At 51.6% G+C, this 18,176-nt stretch overlaps 2 long non-coding RNA genes across 2 annotated transcripts; one reads left to right on the plus strand and one right to left on the minus strand.

The window, feature by feature from the left end:
- Positions 1-239: 239 nt before the first annotated feature.
- On the minus strand, positions 240-17,933 carry LOC119864472. The gene is made up of 3 exons (XR_005374077.1): positions 17,760-17,933; positions 15,643-15,747; positions 240-3,118 (listed from the first exon to the last, which is right to left on the minus strand). It is a non-coding gene; the product is annotated as an uncharacterized LOC119864472 (long non-coding RNA).
- LOC119864473 lies at positions 4,374-8,169 on the plus strand. The gene is made up of 3 exons (XR_005374078.1): positions 4,374-4,496; positions 6,031-6,117; positions 6,200-8,169. It is a non-coding gene; the product is annotated as an uncharacterized LOC119864473 (long non-coding RNA).
- Positions 17,934-18,176: the final 243 nt, after the last annotated feature.

Raw genomic sequence — 18,176 nt, forward strand, 5'->3', positions numbered from 1 at the left:
TCCCTACCAACTCCTTTTTCCACTGCTTCATCCATACTGATATTTAGACACATGCTCTTACTCATGATCACATCTATTTATTAAAAACCATTCCTGAATGCCAGCCTCTTGCCAGGCACCACTAGGTCTGGAAAGTGTAGAGGTGCCTCAGCACAGTGTGTGGCAAACTCTTGCTAAAACTCACTCCTCTATCTCCAGCCCCCTACCCCACGCGCCCCCCCCCCCCCCCCCGCCCCAATCTCCACCGGCAAGATTACAGCTCTCAGGCTCCACTGCGGTTAGCTGTGGTCAAGTGGTGGGTTTGGGCCATCAGAACATCAGCAGAAGAGGTGAATGCCACTTCCCAGGCCTGTCTCAGAATCCTCTCCCACATTTCTCCTCTTCTCTGCCTTCCTGCTGGAATAGGAAGATCCACTGGAGAGCTCCAAGGCTGTGCCAGCCAAGACGGCAGCCACTAGATGCTGGTGGCTATTTAAATTTAAATGGATGCAAAGTCCAAGTTAAAAATTCAGTTTCTTGGTTGTACTAGCCACATTTCAAGTGCTCACTAGCCAGATGTGCATGGATATCTCAGAAGGCCCCAGGGGAGGATGCTGCTCCAAGACCTCAGAGTCTGGAATGATCATGTGGAAGGCTACCCACTAACTAGAGATATCCATGCTGGACTATGTGTGCGTGTTAGCAACTTTTACAGAGTTCAGAGTAGCAGGGAGCATTTGTTATTTACTTAAGTAATATATATCTTTTGGCCTGGAGGAGCTTTCCATCTAGTGGAGAGGAAGAGACCATAAACATTCCTGTGTGCTGCCGAAATGCCCAACCAGAGAGGCATGGAGGCTGCAAGAGCCTGAGCCTGGAGACAAGGTTAGGAAGGTCAGAGAAGCTGAGCCAGGTGGAGGGAGAAGGGTGAGGCATTGTGCCTCTGTTTCTCCTCCTTGCTTCCCAAAGCCCATCTCTCCCTCCTCCCCACTCTCTCCCTTCTCTAGGCAGATGGCACCACCCTGATCCTCCTTGGGGGGCTATAGCACCCCAACTCTCAGTACCTGTTGTCTGGGGAGGAGCTGGTTTCATTGGAAAGGGAGAGGCGTGTCTGAGGCCACAGAGTGAGTAGTGTGAGGACTGAGCAGGCCAGCAACACGCAGGGGCTGCAGGAGCTAAAGCATAAGGTTCCGTGCTTTCTCCCAGAAGACGGGAGTGAGCCTGGAGACCAGGGCTGGTCATCCTTTCTGGTGGTCACCACCTGCAGTGAGGACTGCCTGCTGGAAATAGAAGTAGCAGGGAGGGAAATAGAACCAAGAGGTGAAGAGACACTGATGCCCAGGACGCTGTATGCCTCAAAGCAGGTAACCCTGGGCTTCTCCGTTCAGTGACTCCTAAATGCCCTGTGAGACTTGTGCAAGTCTGAGCTGAGAGCTGTGACTTATACGTGCTTCCTTTTATCAAGATCTTTCCTCAGGTAGAGCTCTGATAAACTCATTTATATGGTGGTTCCAATTCATCCAATACACGCCGCTGGAATATGTCTCATCAGAGTCTTAGGGGTTCATGGTGAATTTTCAGCAATGATCAGTAGTAGTTGATGGGGATACCGGGTGCTATTTTCAGGGCAGGGAGCTTTATTGTGTCCATACCTGGTGAGAAGGGGAAGGAGTACAGGGCATCCCGGGCCTCAGCCAGCCTACTGATCATTAGCAGAAGGAAAAGATAGGAGAGACCCCCAGATGGGGTGGAGTGAGCAGAAAACTCAGACAAAGTAGAGATTACCTAAGAAAGTCTCTAAAGTTAAAAAAACAAAAAAAAAAAAGTCTCTAAAGTCTGACAAAGACAGGTGGTCCTTACATTGGCCATCGGTCTCAGGCCAGTGCGGGGACAGCCAGCCTGAAATGAGGGATCTCCCTTTCACCTCCAGGGCTCTGGGGCCCAGAGCCCATGGCCTTTGGCTCTGGGTTTCCTCCCTGAGGAAAGATTGAGTTCTCTCTTTCTCCCAAACAAGGCCGCAGGATCTCAGGGCCTGGGATGTGAAGGGAAGACCAATGTGGGAAGCAGGAACAGAAGGCCCAGGCACAGATGGGCCACTAAATCTTGAGCAGTCTTAGCACGTAGCTGCCCATCTCAGGGCTTCAAGCTCTGGTCCATTGAAACAAGTGTTTTTTGTTTTGTTTTGTTTTTTTAAACTAGTTTGGTTTTGTATCTTTTGAGCTACTGTACCCACCAGGGTAATAGTAGGAAGCAGATTATCCACTTGAAGTAGAAAGACTTGAGGGTTTAATAAAAGAATAGCTACAAAGTAAAGGCCAAGGTATATAAGTCACCATGAGGGATCTATTTCCACCTGTAGGCCTTGTCGGATTCCAAGCTTCACAGAGGGTTGGGACTGTTCAAAACCCCTACATCCCTCACTGTAAGTTTCAAGGCTGTAACATAAGACTCAGAGCCTTCGGTTTCTTCTCCCAGAATTCTGCAGGCAGATTGATTTAAATGACAATAGTCGGGGCACCTGGGTGGCTCAGTGGTTGAGCGGCTGCCTTTGGCTCACGTCATGATCCTGGGATCCTGGGATGGAGTCCTGCATCACGCTCCCCGCAGGGAGCCTGCTTTCCCCCTCTGCCTATGTCTCTGCCTCTCTCTCCATGCGTCTCATGAACAAATAAGTAAATTCTAAAAAAGAATAAAAGACAATAGTCCACAAGCAAAGACTGACCAGGATAGAGCCCAAGCAGGAACAGGCTTGGAGGTCACTGTTCAAACCACCAGAAGAGACTGTCCTGAGGTGCTTTGAAGAGAGAGAGCCCACAGTATATCAGCCGCTCAGCAGCTCAGCCTAGTGGAAGGGGGCTGAGCCCGACATGGCCTGGGAGCTCAAAGCACCCCAGATGTGGCTTGCAGAAGCCAAGGATGGTTGGTCCTAGGACTGTGCCACAAGGAGGCCTCAGCCGTGTGCCTCGTCCAGTGGGTCAGGGCCAGAAGAGCTCCAGGAGCATTCGATCTAGTTCCTGGCAGGCCAGGGCTTTCTTGCCATCATCCTGGGATTCCTCTGTCATCTAGAGAACACTTCTAATGATAACTGGACCCAAGTTCTGAAGCCAGATGCTTCTTTGCAGTGTCTCTGTCTTCTTACCTGTTCAAGGGGGATAATAGCAAAATCTGCCTTATAAGTCTAAATAAATTGATAGAAGGGTTTTAGGACAGGCTTGTCCATAGTGAGGTCTCGGTGTATTTCAGATATTATTGACAACAAGCCCTGGACTTCCCCTGTGACCTGCACCACCTCATGGAAGCCCTCCCACAACTTAGGGCCCACCTGTGCTGGGAACCCCAGTCCCAGCTCCCTTCCCCGGGGAGCCCACGCCACACTCAGGTCTATGTGACACATCCATCCGTTTTCCAGGATGGTCTTTGCTCTCAAATTGTTGACTTTTTTCTCTTGAGAGACAATCTGGTGCAGTGAAGGGAACCTCCATTTGCTCATCTGAAAAACTGACTTGTTATGAAAAGAAATACATTAGTGTACGTCACTATGCCGGAGAGCTTGCGGGGCACCAAAAAGGTCATCGCCTTTCCTTCCCTGGGAGGAATTCCTGCAGAGCCGCAGCACAGCCGGGGTCTCCCCAGTGCACTTTATCCTCAGATTCACAGGCAGGGCTGGTTAAAAAAATCCAGATGCCTGCGCCCTGCCCCACCGTAACCGAGTGGGTTGGGGCGGAGGCCGCGTTTCAACACCTGTGGTCATCTCACAGCCCCCCAGCTGGCCCCCGAGCCTCCAGGCCTTGAGGAGAGCTTCGGCAGGGTCTAGAGTGGAGTGTGTAGCGCACAGTGGCAAAGCCCAGCCTTGGAATCACGCAGCCCCGGCTGGGCGTGGGCTGAGCCCCGCGCCGGCCGGATGACCTTGGGCCAGTCCCGTCCCCTCCCCGGGCCTGCTCTCCTCCTGCTCTCCTCCTGGCGAGAAGCGCCAACCCGCGGGGAGCAAGTCGCGCCAGTGAACACGGGCCGAGGCGCCCTTTGGTTGTCCCTGCAGCGACCAAGGGGACTGAAAAGACCATGACTTCCCCAGAGGTGGGCCTTCAGCCCAGGTGCCCCGGCCGGCTGGCACAGGAGGGGTTAACGATGCCTGTGTCCGAGGAACAATCAGTGGCCAACGGTGGCGGTGGCAGCGCTGAACCGCGCTGATGGGGCTGACAGGGGCTATTTTCGGAGCCCAACCGCACCGAGTAATAGGATTGGAGCGGAGGCAAGCGTGACCAGAGCCGATGTTCTCAGCTACCGAGGCAACGGCCAGCCCAGCCGGCTGCGCCAAACAAAACACTCCGCGCCCCCCCCCCCCCCCCCCGCGGGTTTTATCTTGACCTTCACGCGCGCCACCCTCCCTGGCAGCAAGAAAAAGATCGCTTTTGATTTCCTAACTGTGGTGCGCTTCAGACCCACGGCTCCCACACCCTTTGGCTCCAGCCTGATGTCCACAGCACCGTGGGGAAACTGAGGCAGGAGGGGCCCAGCAGGTCTTTGTAGAGTGGTCCGAGTGGGAGATGACCCTCTCTCACTCCCCCTGTCCTCCCTCAGTACCCAGCAGCTTGGGGCGGGAGTGAGGGGAGCCCCTTATCACTTCGGGATCCTCATGGTCTCATTCTTCTATTAAAACCTCTCCTTGGCAGAGGATTCCTTTCTCCCTTTGCACACCTGGGGAGAGTGTCCACCAGCCTTGGCATTGCCACACCCACCAAAGCTTGTTTGGAAGGGGAAGGCAGGACAGGCTCCTACTTTCCAGGCCCAAATGGTCTAGCTGGGCTTTAAAATCTGTCAAGAGGTGGGGGCTTGGGTGGCTCAGTGGGTTAAACATCTGCCTTCATTTCAGGTCATGATCCCAGGGTCCTGGAGTCAAACCCTGCATGGGGTTCCTTGCTAGGCCGGGACCCTGCTTCTCCCTCTCCCCTTGGCTTGTGTGCTCTCTCTCTCTCTCTCTCGCTCTCTCTCTAAAACAAATACAATCTTACACACACACACACACACACACACACACACACACACACACACACACAAAATAAAAACCTGCCAAGAGGGAGCAAGGCAAGGGGCAGCTCTATGTGTACCCAGTGGTACGGGTGCAGGGTCACCCTCTTGAGGCCCCTGGCCTACACTAGGAGTTTCATCTCTTTATCCTCATACCTTGTGTAACAGGCTTTCTTGTTCCAATTGTCACAGGCTTTTGGCCATTTACTAAGAAGTGGCAGGGCTCCTTTGCTCTCTCCTCAAGGTGCCAGGAGATCCTAGGGCTCAGAAGGGGCAGCTCCATTCTGTGTTTGGCCCATGCCCTTACCAGGACCTCCCCTCCCCAATGCCAAAGTTCATATACAGGATTCCCCCCTCATCCACAGTTTTAGTTCCTTCCCCCCGGTCGACTGTAGCCTGGGAGCAGATGATCCTCGTTCTGATCTGTCAGAAAGTCAACAGTAACCTCACACTATGTCACTCTGCCTACATCATTCTCATTTCGCCGCATCATGTAGGCATTTTGTCATCTCCCGTCATCACAAGAGGAAGGCTCAGTATAGGACAGTAAGGTATTTTGAGAGAGACCCACATTTGCATAACTTTTATTACAGTATGTTATTATAATTGTTCTATTTTATTACTAATTATTGCTGTTAATCTCTGACTTTGCCTCGTGGAAATCGGACTTTATCAGAGGCATGCATATATAGGAAAAGACATAGTATATACAGGGTTTGGTAGACACTGGAGGTCTTGCAACACAGCTCCCTCGAATAATGGTGGGACAACTTATATAACGAAATCATACATCTAGGTAAGTGGGACTGCACATGCTTTTTCTTCTTTTCCTCCTATGTGACCTTCCCAGTAGCCTGCCAGAGGCACCCAGAGCCTCAGGGAGGATTAGGGTTCAAACAAGGCCCAAAGGGAAAGTATGCGTGAAGCCAGACTGGGATCTCCATGGAGCCCACAGCACAAGAGTTTTGAAAGATGGGCTTTCCTGCAGGAGAAAAAGGTTTCTAAGTTCTGCACGTTGTCCTTTAGGTATCAAATGCAATGCCTGAAGTTTCCAGGTGTGAGGTTTTCTCTCAGCTGGAGTAGGGTAGAGAGGACACAGAATGTGACAAGGAGGTGAGTTTGAGCCAGACAATAGGGACATTCGGGGGGTGGGGAGAGGAGGTTTTGTGGCTGAGCATGCTATTGGGTTCCACAGGACCCTGTGCCCCTGGCAGCCCGGGCCGGACCCCAGGAGAGAGAGAAGAAAGAAACTCCGTAGCTCAGAAGTGATGCTGACTGAAGCTGTTCCTCCGCTATCCCCTATGCTTCTGGATCCTAGGACCCAGGCTCCCCAGCATGTGCTCTCACTGCCCCCAGAGTAGAGAGTGACATAGTCTCAGAAAGCACTAGGCCCTCAGCTAGCACCCCGGGGTTCTTAGGCTTTCAGCTGTCTGAAAGAGAACCAGAAGGGAGCTGAGAGTGGCTGGTGAATTTGCAAAGGGGTCAGCCCTATAGCCAAGAACTGCAGATTAGCCAACTATACCAGGGGTTATTGGGCTGGTAGCTAGGCCACCAGGTAGCAGCTCCGGGGGGCAGGTGGGGGTATGATGGGAATGAGTGGAGGATGAGCAGCAAGGCCCAGAGCAATCCTTCTGCAAGGCTTAGGTGCAGTGCACAGAATTTGGGACCCTCCCTCCCCCGCCACAGAACTGGAGGGCATGTTGCATACAAGATGGCTCATCCCCTGTACCCTGGAGACCACTGTGCCTTGAAGGCGCAGCCACCTCCCCTGCAGCCTAGCAAAGAGGGAGAGGGAGGAGGAGTGGCCTCTTGAGAACAGAGACAGCCCTGCAGTGCCTCTGACCTTTGAAAAGTCAGGTACTTAGCTGAAGGGTGAAATGCGCTTGAACTAGGAAGTTAACTCTCACTTGCTCAGCAAGATGCTGAGGTCAGGTGGGGTGTTGTGTCTGTGTGTGTACGCGCATGTGTGCATCCAGTTGAGCCTTGTGTACATTTGGAGCCCCTGGCCCAGCTTGTGGTGGCCAAGAGCAGCTCTTCAGGACTGAGTCTCTCCAGTAGGCAGTGTGTCAATAGCAGTGGGCCCCAGTTCCCCCCAAAGCTATCTCTGAGGGGCAGGTTTGCAGAGCAAATGAAGAATGTAAACAGGATTGCAGGAGGATTAAGGGCTTTTGGCAAACAAAGTTCCCCAGCCCCCGAGGGGCTCCCCTGGAAGCACCTATTGACAGGCAAACAAAGGATGCACTAATTTATCCTTTCACCAGGGCCGCACCCCTGGGGACCCTGCCCCTCCCCAGTGTCCTCACCGGATCACTAGTTAACCTTGATAATGTTAGGCACCTAGTTCTGTCCTTTGTGTCCCCACCCCAACATCCTCCCCCACCCCCCATGGTTACAGTGAATTAATGAGATGTCCATGTGACCCGCCCGCCTCTGTTTAATATGCGACAGAGGTCAGAGTCACTGAAGCCCGCGTTGTCCGGGCTTGTCCAGAGGGGGAAGAAATGGCTGATCCGGGGTTTTATGTTTCTATTAATACCTGAGCACAAACGCATTGTGACTCAGCCTCCTCCTGCCTCAGGGGCCGCCTCCCTCCCTCCCCCAGCGCAGGACCTGACCCCAAGGGTCCGAGGGGGAGGGGGAAGCAGAGGGGGTACTGGAGGGTCCAAGCAGGTCTCAGGTCCAGCGACCCACTGAGGCAGGACTCAGGAGCGGGTCCCCAAACCAGCGCTTAGAAGCATTCTTTGATGAGGAACAGAGGGCTAGCTGAAGACTAGCCCTTTGTTCTCCATCATTCCCGATGACATTTCGGTAGGATGATGGATTTAGGAACCATTGGCCCAGTTCCTATGGGACATCCAGATTCAGTGCATGAATGTTGACTGACTATATACTAGAAGGAATGAATGACCCAGCTGGCCCATCTTGCTCAGTAGTGTCCAACTCCACCACTAAACAGCGGGGTGACTTTGGACCAGACCCCATACCTTCCCCTCACATATGGAATGGCCTTTGGGGAAGACTTAATGAGATACTCCGCTTAAAAAACTTGCAGAGTGCCTGACACAAGACCACAGAGTAGAGTAAGGGAGGAGAGACATATAAACCTCTTTATTGAGGGGTGATTCACATCTGATAAAATTCACCTGTTTGAAATGTACAATTCAATGATAGCAATATATTGTTATGACATGCAGTTTTATTAGTCTACTAGTATTGATATTAATTTCCTTTCCCTCTCCCCGGGTTGTCCTAGGTGGGGCCCGTGGGAGGCAGGCCCCTGCGTGCCAAGGTTTGAACACTCTTCTTCACACAGGAGCCTGTGTGATCCTGAGTGTTGGCTTCTCCTTCTCCTAGCCACGCCTCTCAGATAAACAACCTGGCTTCCTGCTGCCTCCCTGTGCTCCGAGGACCACAGCCCCTGACCACACACAGTTTTGAGGACTGAGAGTCGCCACCACTGGGCAGGTGTCTATGCCCACACCCTGTGGTCTTCGGATGGTTCTCAGGGACCAAATGGGTTACAGGGACAGGGGTGCACCTCCCTCTACCTCCAGCTCTCCAGCCATCCTGCGCTGACCCTGATCCTGAGGGTGTGCAAGAAGTGTCCCGCCTTTTTAGTGGCACCTTTAATTGCTCCTTTATATGGTATCTGGACTACACAGGGGAGTTCTATGAGGACCTTGAGCCAGAAGAGATGGGAGAGGGGCTCGGGGCATCAGGGTCACTGTGCTGCCCAGCACCCCTTCTGGCAGACCTGAGCTGGCCTGTTTTTACTTCAAGATGCCCTTGAGCAGCTAAAAAAGTCTGTTCTTCCCTCCTTTTCTTGGGACCTGAGTTCACCACATTCACTGGTCTGGCTCTGGGGTTTGTCAGCCTGTTTTTCCGCACCTGTATGTGCACCGTATGTGTGTGTGTAGGGAGGAGTGCATGTGTGTGTGGTAAGTGCACGTGCCTGCAGGACCATATATGTGCACGCCGCATACATGCAGGGATGTGTGCATGTGTGTACTTGCGCGTGTATCTGCAGGACCGTGTGACATGCACGCGATGCATGTATCTGAACACACAAAAGTACACATGAGCCAAGATCCTTCCGATTTCCAGTGTGTAGGCAGGCATGTGCCCAGATACATGAGTTTATGCGTGCGGATACGCAAGGGGGTGTGCACAAGAAGATTCTGTTTAGACAGATGTTTCAGCTGTGCCAGGTAAGTAACCACAGCTGTCAGATCAGGATTCAGAAACACTGACCACCCAAGACCAGACACGAGACTCCGCTTTGCTGCATCATCTCATCTAATCGTAGCAACCTGAGGATGCCTTATTAACCTCCTTTGCAAATGAGGAGTCCAAGGCTCAGGGAGTAGTAATTCGAAGTAGCAGAACTGGATCTGACTGGTTCCAAAGTGTTTGCTTTGTTGTTACTCTATGTTGGCTGCCTACAATGGTTGGAAACACACACACACACACACACACACACACACACACACACGCATGCACTGCACATTTTAAGAGCTTACAACCAGGGCCAGTGGGGTGCTTTGATTGTGAAGACATCTGGAGTGTGTTTGTTGCTGGGGAGGTCATTGAAGGACTGGCCTTGAGTGCAAATGCTCAGCTCAGACAACTTGCCCAACAGGGTAGGCAGGCAGATGGACATTAGGGCCACGGGGCAGCATCCTGCAGAGGCTCCCTGATGAGAATGGGCAGACCCTGTTTCCTTTACTCACAGAACAATCTAGGCCCCTACTTTGAGGAACCCCAGTCTAGCCCTGAACCCTTGCCTTGGCAAGAGAACAGCCCCATGTAGGAGCCTGAGGAAAAGGCTCTCCCCTTGCCCTTGCCTGCTCTCTGCCAGACTTGGAGAGACCCTGTTGTGCCCTGTCAGTCCCCTATCGCCCAGACTTAAGCAGTGTCAGGAAGGGAGGGAGGGAGCAAGGGAGGCCCTCCATTGGGAAGCCCCTTGGAAAAGAAATAGCTGTGCTTTGTGCCTGTTGAATCAAAGAGATGTGTCCAGCTGTGTCCATCCTTCTCTCCTGTTGACCACAAAATATTTTAGCTCTGGAGATGGTGGGGGCTGTAAGGTGACTTCAGGAGCCCCTTCGGAGAGGTATCAGGTCATCCAGTCATAAATCAGTGTGTGATGAGGCCTGCACTCAAGCCCTGGTTCTACATGATTACCATGGGCCCGAGCAGGAGTCCCAGGCTCCAGGCAGGGGGCTCTTTGCGCACCATCTCCCTGAAGACTCCCAATTATCCTCCAAGAAAGGGGCTTTCTGCCCACTTCAGAAGTGGAATGGTGCCTCTCTTGGCAAAGGCAATGCAGAATAGGGAGGAGGGGCTTAGGCCCCTCTCATTTGCCCACCTCTTGCTGCCTCTGTGTTCTGCTGCTGGGAGACATGGTTCTTCATCATCAGGAGGTTCTTGGGCAGCACCTTGAAGGGTCCTTGCTGTCCTGCAGCTCAGTGATAGACCTTTGGCTTCTCCAGGTCCCCAGTCTCCTCTCTCCTCATACATACCTCAGGGCTATAGCTCTGAGTCACTTTGGATAGTCCAAGTCCTCACCCATGCAAGGGGCTCAGATGGAGCTTGGAAACCTCAGGATCTAGCAATCAGCTGGTGACCTTGGGCAAGACTGTCACTAATCCCTGGGACCCTGGGTACCTTGGCTATGTACCCATCAAGTCTAGGTGAAATTGGCCACCAGGTTTGCACTCAGGGCTCATAGAGTCAAGATCCATCTCTATTTTTGTTTTTTTGAGATTTATTTACTTATTTGAGAGAGAGAGAGAGAGAGAGAGAGAGAGGGAATGAAGCAGAGGGAGAAGGGGCAGAGGGAGAAGAAGTAGACAGGAGCTGAGCACAGAGCCAGATGTGGGGCTCAATCCCAGAACTCCAAGAGTGTGACCTGAGCCAAAGGTAGACACTTAACCAACTGAGCCACCCAGGCGCCCCCCCAAATCCATCTCTTATTCTGAAACTCTCCAGAGCAGTCATGGTTCCAAGCCTGGTCTGCCCTCCACAGAAGTGCCAATTTGGGTCCACTGAGCAATAGACAGGAGTTTATTAGGAGGAAGGCCTGTGAAAGAGGAAAGGTGGCTGGAGGAGGATGGTTCACTAGAGCCTCAAACCCACATGCCCACATGACCCTACAGGGAGGTGTGAAGCCACGACTGCTCCCCAGAGGCTTCCCAGGCTGGGTAGCAATAGCCTGGTCCTAGGCCCTCCCCCTGCCAGGTTCAGTCCCTGATCTGCCTGCCCCGGAAATGGAAGGCCTTGACCCAGAAGCAGAGGAGATCCCAAAGGTGCTGCCCTGGGGGTAGGAGTCCCTGTGTTCACATAGCTGAAGGGCAGGCTCATTCTTGGAAGGAGGTGAAAGAGGCACCTCTGTAGCTGCCACACTAGCCATGTGACCCTGGACCTGCAATTAATACCTCTGAGTTCAGTCCTGTTGTTGGAGACCCCATTTTCGAGGCCACAGTGAAGTGCCTGCTGTGTGGAAGTGATGAGTAGTGGTCACTGCTGTCATCGCCATGGTTTTCTGGTGTGATTCTCCTTGGACTGTTGAGATTGAAGCCCTGGAGAGAAGCTTTCACTCCTGCCTTCTCTCGCCCCAGACCACTGGTGGGGCCATATGGGGCTCTCACCAACAATTCCTACTGTGAGGGAAGTGGAGGCAACAGTTGCCATGCCTGGTCTTTGTCTCCATCCCCAAGAGTGAGCCTTGTGTGATGGGTAATAATTCTGGATCAATGGCGTTACGAGACACCCACCCACCCACCCCCCAATTCCTAACCTCTGCTACCTTGGAAAGTAAATGTATTTAAAGAGAGAATCTTTAAAAAGATAATTAAATTAAAACAAGTAATTAGGGTGGCCCTAACCCAATATGCTTGGTATCTAATAAGAAGAGGAAATTTGGACACAGACATTTACAGAGAGATGATGATATGATCACTCAGGGAAAATGCTGACATACCTAAGCCAAGGAGAGAGGCTTGAGACAAATCCCTCACTCATTGGGCTCTCAAAAGGAACCAACTCAGCCAACATCTCGATCTCAGACTTCTGGCCTCCAAAACTGTGAGATGATGGATCTCTGTTGTTTAGGCCACCCCCATCTTTGTGATTGGTTATGGCAGCCCGAGTAGGCCAATACACATGGTAAAAAGGCATCAGAGTGCTTTCAGCTGCAAGTAACAAGATACCTGACTAAGACTAGCTTGACCCAGAGGCATTTAATTACTGTATATAGTAGGAAGCATAAGGGAGAAGATTCCACAATGTTTCAAGGCTCCTACCTCTTCCCAGTTATATACTTTGCCTCCTCAGTTGGGCTTTTTTGTTCTTTGGCCTACTTTAGATAGGTCATCTGGGAGGGCCTCTCTGAGAAGATGACACTTGACCAAGTCTTGCAGATTGAGAAATGTCAGCCCTGGACAGAGACGGAGGAGGACCTGCTTTGCCTTGTCAGGAAGCCAGCAACCATGTCCCCTTTGGAGCTGGGGCTGGGGAACTATTGGCCACTGACTTTGTCTCCCAGCCCAAGGACACCTGGTCCAATGCCTGCCTTCAGGCGGTGCCAGGCGTCCATCCAGCAGAGACAGCTCATTATATTCGACTGTTTTCCATTCCTGGCAACATCAGTTGAAGGATATGCAAATAAGAAAATCAACTGAATTTCTTTCACAAAGAACGACATTTAATCAGCACAATAAATCCTTACATATAGTCGTTGGCTGAATAAGATGACAGTTAATGGAAAGAGAAAGGGTAGAAGGAAAAATATGAAGGGCAGAGAAGAGCAACAGAGAAAGACTTTGATTATAGTAGGGCAAATAAAGAGCCAAAGGCTCTGGAGACCTGAGGTTGTTCATTCATTCATTCACTCAACAAATATTTCTTGAAAGCCTACGAGGTTATAGATACAATATGAAGCACTAAAAACATGGGTGGGAGTGATCAAAACAGATACTGCTCCTGCCTACAGGGGACTTCCAGTGCACTGGGAGGAGGAGGACAATCACAAAACAACCTCACAAACACATGGTTACAGGCAATAATAAATACTATAAAGAGAGAAGGAGGTGAAGAGAACCTTCCTCATAAATTCAGCTGGTTGAGTGGGAGTTAACTAGGCAAAGATGTTGGGATTGAGGGTTGGTGTTTCCAACAGAAGGAAGGGCCCCTGCAAAGGCCCTGAAGGAGGAGGAAGCATGGCTCCCTCAGATCTGAAGGAAGGCCAAAGATGATATAGCACAGAAGTGGAGCAAGAGGGTAGCAGAAGGTGCGGCTGAGGAGATAGGTGGGGCCGAATCGCAACGATCCGCTGGGCATGGTGAGGAGCTTGGATCTGTTTGGAAGTACAGTATTAGGATTTGCATTTTAATATCACTTTGGTATCTTGGTGAAGAATGGACCATAGGGACAAGATGGAGGCAGGCAGGCTGACTGAGAGGTCTTTGACCTTGTCTAGGCAAGAGATGATGGTGGCTCAGATTAGGAAAGGATTTCTTTACCTCAGCACTGTTGAAGTTCTGGGCCGGATGTGGGGCCCACTGTTGTGGGGACTGTCCTGTATATTGTAGGATGGTTACCAGCGTTCCTGGCCTCTACCCACAAGATGCCAGTAGCACCCACCACAAGTCATGACAACCAAAAAGGTCTCCAGACTTTGCCAAGTGTCCTTCAAGGAACAAGAACTTTGGACTAGGGGATGATGGAGAAATGGAGAGAAGCGGATGGCTCAAGAGCAAGTTGAGTGGCACGCGAATGGGACATGGCAGCCGAGTGTACAGGGTGTGAGAGAGGAGGGTGCTGAGGACAGCTCCCAGACAGCTGGATGGATGTTGCTGCTCACCGACATGGAGGCTAAGGAGAGAGAAAGCCCAGTGTGTAGTGGGATTGGGGGTGGTGGGATCCAACTGGGTTCTACTCTGCGCCAGCAAAGAGGCCTCAGGCATATGATATTTTCTTCCGTGGTCTCACTTTTCCCACCTTCAAAATACAATGTTTGTACAAGGTCTAGAATAGCAAATGCATAAAGGTGCCACTTGACCTTCCTGCACCGGAGGCAGACATAGCTAATCAATTATGGCTCTCTGCACTTGGAATCTTATTCACACAGTGCTCTGGACAACTACCAGTGGAGGCATGGCATGAGAGACAAAACCTGTTTGCCATCCCTGAATTTGGAACTCATTTCAGTCCCTTCCAACCTGCTCATTTTTGACACCTTCTTGGTAACCAAAGTATAGTTGATAAATTGTGAGCAACCATGTCTGAGCAGGAGTGGAGACTCCCCAGATTTCAGGCCAAATACTGATCTTACTATGTCATCCACCCCCAGTGGAGAGCAACAAAATGGGAATTCCCTATTAGGCCCTTTGTTGCGAAAATGCAGTGGGGCTTTGGAAGTCTCTAGTGGCAGGCTCCTGGAAGGTCCTGGGAGAGATCCTGTCTCTCAGAGCCTTTGCCACCATCCTCCCCTCTTGCTGGCCATGTCTCTGAGATTGTCTGCCTGTCTCAGCTTCCATGTGTTCTGCGTCCCCCTTCAGCTCATTTGTGCACTCTGTCACTTTCTCCTACCAGATCGGAACACACAGAATGGAAGTAGTTGTTTTATTGTTTTTTTTTCCCTTTTATGCAAGAGCACTTGATGCTTTCTGTTAGCGCTTTAAAAAGCAGATGCATGAAATGTGAATTTTTAAATATTTGTCTCCCTTCCAATTCTAATGATGCAGCAAGCCCTCCATTAGAATAACCTGATACTCCTACTGGGGGTAGAACTGTGGCCTTGAAAGATCTGGTCAAGTCCTAACCTCCCTGGACCTAGGAGTGTGGCTTTATTTGGAAGTAAGGTTTTTGCAGATGTAGTTCCATTAAGATGAGGTTACCCTGGATTAGGGTGGGCCCTAATCCAGTCATTGGTGTCCTTGTAGGAAGGGGCAAATTTGGATACAGACACAGGTAGAGAACCATTCCAGCATGATCAAGGCTGCAGTTGGAGTGATATGTCCAGAAGCCATGGATGGTCAGTGACTGTCAGCAATTCCCAGACACCAGGAGAGAGGCACCCTCAGTCCACCGAAGCAGCCAACCTCCTGACACCTTGATCTCAGAGTATTGGCCTCCAGGATTGTAAGAGGATGAAAATTTCTGTCATTTTAAATCCCACAGTTTGCAGTAATGTGCTATGGTGGCCCTGGGAAATGAAGACAACCTCCATCTCTGATCCCCCAGGCATGAGGCTACCATTTATATCTGAATTGCCTGTGGGTTTTTTCTCTGGGTTCAGTGACTCTCAGTGGAGAAACAGATCTCCCACCCTCAGCTCTTTGCCCTTGGACCTGGATTAGACACCTGCTTCTCAGCCTCCTGGCTCCTAAATGAGAAGTGTGCAGAGAGGTCTGTGCCTCATGGGCCCCACCCTGTGGTCACCAGTCTTTAGAAAGGCCTCAATGATCTTGGCCTCCTGGGATTCCCATCGTAAAGGGCTCAACCTTGCACTTGACCAGCTCATTTCACCTGCTCCATCTTGATCCCAGCCCCCTTGGGTTCGGTCTGTATTTTAAATATTGACCATTGTTCATCATGGATGTTTTTGCATTAGTTTTGATTTTTCAAAATATTACTTACCTGTGGTCTTGAGTTTTCTTGGCCTGCCTTACATTTTGCGCATGAAGCAAGGGCCTCCCTTGACTGGCCTGGCAGTGGCCCCTCTCCCACTGCAACAGCGCTGACCTATGTGACAGGTAGACGGAGTCAGAAGCACGTGACTTTTGAAGCTAGGTCACAACAAAAGACATTAGGGCTTTCACTTGGTCTCTCGGGTCATTCACTCTGGCAGAAGCCGGCTGCCCTTCGGTGAGGACCCTAGCAGCCCTGCAGAGAGGTGCGCGGGGTGGGAACCGAAGCCTCTGGCCAACAACCAGCCAGCCCCGGTGTACCAGGTGAGTGAGGGGCCACCTTGGAAGCAGATCCTCCAGCCTCAGGTAAGCCCAGCCCGCACATTGATACAACCTCATGGCAGATACCATGCTGGAGCCATCAACCATGACCCACAGAGGCCAAGATAATAAATAGATATTGTTGCTTCGACCCACTACGTTTTGGAGTAAGTTATATAGCATTGTTGATGAGTACAGTTCCCAACTTCAGTTCATAGCATCCTTCTCCCTCCTCCCTGCCAGCTCCAAGTGGTCCATCAAATGTCTCAGTTCATGTACCACTGCTTCCAGGAAGTTTTCCTGATACCTCCAGCTGGATTAAGCTCCCCTCACACCCTACACTCCAGCAGCAGTGATCTATCTGTCATTTCTAGAAAGACCTTTCTCTACCCCTCCCCCAGCTCCCATCTCCACCCCTGCCTCTATACTCACTGCTCTCTGTGGCCGGAATGTTGCTCCTGTCTGCTTTTCCTTCTTTCAGACTCAGCTCAGACATTGCCTCCTCCAGGGAGTCTTCTCTGACCCCTGGGTAGGTTAACCATCCTCCCGCGGGCCTCCTGAGCGCCCCACACAATCTGCATCACTTATGTAGGGGTTCTGTGATGCTGCTGGCCTGCTCGATTGTGAGCTTGGGGAAGGGGGGAACCGTGTCTTCCCGTCCTGTACCCGCCACAGGACAGTGAGTGTGGGGCTGGGGGGCACGTGTCAGGGAATCATGACAAGAGTGGTTGAGGTCTCTGCAGCAGTGATTCCCAAACCTGGTGGGTTGTCAGGACTTGCTGCTGAGATTCTCAGAGGTAGAGATTATGGCCTGAGAAGGAGATGTCTGCCTCCAAGGACAGACAGCATGGACACCACCCGGAGTTCAAGGTTAGTCTGGCACCACGAAGGAAAGGATGGCTACAGCAGGACGATAAAGCAGGAGCTGCAAAGTCAGCAAGGAGAGGGGCCAGCAGGACAGCGGAGTTACTGGTGTCAGGCGAAGGGGCAGGTGGGGACAGTGGCAAGCTGGCCAGATGAGCCCCTGCCAGCTCCCAGCTCAAGAGTCACCTTTTCAAGAAGGTGTTCATGGACCCAGGCTGGAGCAGGTCGGTGACCTGAGCTCTCTTAGCACCTAGCACTTCTCCCTTGAAGGGCTTACTATTATAGTAATTAGCACATTTCTTGTACCATCAGGGTCAGCCTCCCGGACAGACAGAGAATTTCTCAAGGGCAAGACTGTGCCCGTGTCCCTAGTACCTCACCGTGCCTGGCACTTCGTGGGTGCTCTATTTCTATTTGTCGAGGGAGTGGATAATTGAATAATGTTACAATCGAACTTGCAGGGTGATGTGATGGAAGAAGGGAGGTAATTGTGAGTGAAAATAAATGAGTGTTGTGTATGTCACACAATAAGATCACTGGATAGAAGAATAAGCCCGTGAGTGAAGCACGAAGTCGAAGATACGGGCCACCTGCACTCCTCTCCAGGGAGGACCTGCAGGGGGGTTACTGCTTCAGTTTCTGAGTCCTCGTGTGCCTCACCTCGGCGGGAGGTCCTTCCCTATTTTCCAGCCCCTCTCCCCCGTCCTGCAGAAGAGAGCAGAGTCTCCCTTGCGAAGCCACTGGCACCTTCGATGTGCCCGCCTGTGTATTTGAACCTCACCTCACTCTGCTTCACTTTCAGGCAAGGAAGCAGAGAGGCTGGGTTACTCGTCCCAGTTACCTCTCACCTCGGAGTGAGCGCGTCTGAGCATCCATCTGGCAGCTTTTCCCCTTCCCTACGGCCCACCACCCACCATCCACCACCCACTGCCCACCACCTACCTGCAAGGGCAGGCCCAGGAGTAGGAGGAGCTCCCCGGTGGCCCCTTTTTTGCCTCCTACCCCCAGTAGGTGCTACGTGAAAAAGACTTTTTGCTACCAGAGGGCGAAGGTCAGATCAGACTCTGGCCAAGGGCCCAGCATTTCCGGCCTCGTTGCGCCTGGGGAAGCCAACTGTGCAGAAGGTCAGGATGCCTGTGGGGGCAGAGTGGGAAAGTTAACATTCCCAGGGGACTCTGAGCAACAGGATTTCCTGACGTGGGACTATTACCTTTCTCACGTTACATGGCCAGATTGACTTCCTGCTATTATTAATGGTATGAACATGACGACGACATTTATTTAGCAGAAACAAGGAAAGGAGTTGGCTTGACTCTGGGCTTTGAGAAACCAGTAGCATCATGGAACTCTCGATGATTG

This window comes from Canis lupus, chromosome 19, assembly GCF_011100685.1.
Source record: "Canis lupus familiaris isolate Mischka breed German Shepherd chromosome 19, alternate assembly UU_Cfam_GSD_1.0, whole genome shotgun sequence".
NCBI lineage: Eukaryota > Metazoa > Chordata > Mammalia > Carnivora > Canidae > Canis > Canis lupus.